Source organism: Dipteris shenzhenensis, chromosome 21 (genome assembly GCF_047967505.1).
Source record: "Dipteris shenzhenensis isolate YYH24624 ecotype China chromosome 21, Dip_SZ_1.0, whole genome shotgun sequence".
Classification (NCBI taxonomy): Eukaryota; Viridiplantae; Streptophyta; class Polypodiopsida; order Gleicheniales; family Dipteridaceae; genus Dipteris; species Dipteris shenzhenensis.
The window spans coordinates 30,069,417-30,072,021 of NC_141616.1; positions in this window are offsets into that span (position 1 = coordinate 30,069,417).

Genomic DNA, 2,605 nt, shown 5'->3' on the forward strand with positions numbered 1-2,605 from the left:
ATCTTGTTGAGGAAGTAGTAACTGAAGAAGAAGAAGAACCAAAGAATGTCAAAACTCAAGCTCTCACTGCTTACAACACCCAAGTCAAATCTGACAAGGGTAAGGATCCATATGTTTTTTGAGTTATGTGTGTATGAGGTCAACGATGGTTCTCTGCCATGGATAGTCCATCCTTAAATGATTGTTAGTCTTTTGAGTTTTCCTTGTTGGACTCAATGGGTTTTACATACATAGTCTATGTCCATCTCCCAATAAACCAAGAATCCTATGAGTGAGTCATAGGTTGGGGCCATGAGTGTTGCCACATGATAGTGGGCAAGCCATGGAGCATATGTACTACTGCTAAGGGATGAGGTCATCAATTTGTGAGGGGGAATGAAGGGGCAAATGATATGTGTGTGTGTGTGCCTATGGGATTGGAGTCCTATGCAAGAAGTGTGTGAGTGTAGGTGTGCTAGAAGGTTCCAGTTAGGTGTGTCAGGCTGGTGTGATGAGTGAGTGATCATAGCAGATGATTGATTGAGATAATTAGGGAGATGATTGTGGATCTAGGATCTACCTACATGGAGGAAGTTGCCTATATATGTAACCACTCTATGAATAAACAACTACATTTGTGTCTCATTGCTTCTACATGGATTTACAATTCCAAATCCTTACTCCATAATATTTTAGTCTCATATTCAAGTTTAGAATGTAACACACTATTCAAAATTTTTGGACTCTCTCCTCGTTTGGACTTTTTTTTGGAGCATATCCTCTCCACTCAACTTCACTTAGTGAGCTCAAAAATTGGGTTTTTTAGAGCACTAAATGGGTCACTTATATACAAATATGGCCTTATTAAGCTAAAAAGTCAAGTGGTGTCCTCTAATAAAAAAAAATATGGCTCAATGAAGCTATAATTCCCAAACTTGTGCATGGTGCCCCCATCCAATAACTATAATAATAATAACAGTAATCTCCTAACTCCAGTTCAATTTTAACACTATACTGATAAAGTGAAAATATGACACCATATGAAAAGAGTTTGCTGAATTCAACAAATAAGTGGTGTATAGATACACCATTAAAAAAAAAAAAAAGAGTTTGTTGATCAATATATAAGTGGTGTATAGATACACCCTTTTTTTGAAAAACAAAGCATACAATACATTATCTTATTGGTGGTGTATAAATACACCATTTGTATGGAAAAAAGCATACAAAACATTATCTTATGCATCTAAATCTCATTCAGAGTCATCAGAGTCATGTAATGTATTTGCGCTTGATGGGTCAAGTCTTGCCAAATGATGTTTAATATGGACACGACTTGGATCAGGGATTGTGATACATTTTTCAACATTGTATCCATGCTTCTTTTTAAAACTTCGTGTCCTCGATTTCCAGCAATGAATAATGCTACTGACTTCCACCTCTGTTAATCCCTCATTATTTGGAACCCATTCACGTTTCTTTTGCAAGCATCCCTCATAGAGTTGTTTTATTGTATATCTTCTTGGGAGATTTTTCAATGGCTTTGGTTCATACCATAAAGCTATGAATGTTATAGGAGTTTCCTTGTCATCCCTTTCTATCTTAGCAACCTTTGCAACCCAAATTGGGCCACCTTGGTCATCCAACTATGAACCTAGATCAGATGCCCAAACTGCAACAAATAGACCCTCTTTAATCTCATTAGATGGTATAAACTCTGGTAAGGGTTTGTCTCCCTTCCTGCCACAATATTTTCGAGGTAAAAGGCATTCCTCTGCTTCCTCCATATCTACTAACATATTTATATCCAAAGGAAAACTTGGTGACCTAGCTTGTTCCGGCCAAAAGGATTCACAGTATTCAATGCTCATTAAGTTTTCTTGTCTTTCTAAAGATTGGATAAATGCTTCAGTTGATTTAATTGTCTCCAAATTCTTAGTTGATTGCTCTGGATATTTTTGCATCATAGTTTGAAGATGTTTAATGAAGGCTTTCAAGCCTTTCATTTCATCTATGTCAAGTGATTTGTTTTTTGCAAGAACAAATCTAGTTTCCTCCAATGGAATTATTCATTGTAATAAAGCATATGACTCACTCCATAAATGATCTCCATCTACTGAGTAGTGCTTCCATTGCATCACTGGAATATTGTTATGCATGTGAAACTGAAAGTAGTGTGGATTTGTGTGTCCTATTAGGGCATCATCTCCTGTTTGTAAATGTGGCTCTATGAATGCTCTCCAATCTACCATCCTCTCTAAGATAGCCACTTCTGATTCTTCCTTACGAGACCCTCCAATTTTTTTCCCAATTCGAAATAGCATATCCTCCATTGTCAAAACATCCATTGACTTCAACTCACCAGAGATAACACTGAAGATTTGATCTATGTCTTCATGTGTATGGCCGACAAGAAGAAAGCCAACTTCCACTTCTTCAAATATTTTCAAACCAACCAGCATAGAGCATAAAACAAATATATATTTATTCTTGTTCTCTCTCCAATAATTATCAGCTTGTATTCGTAATGTGTTCGGTAAACATCCGCGAGCATCTTTGACCTTTCTTATTGCTTTCATGATTGATGTAGCAACCTGGTTACTATCATGGTCATGCAAACTATCAA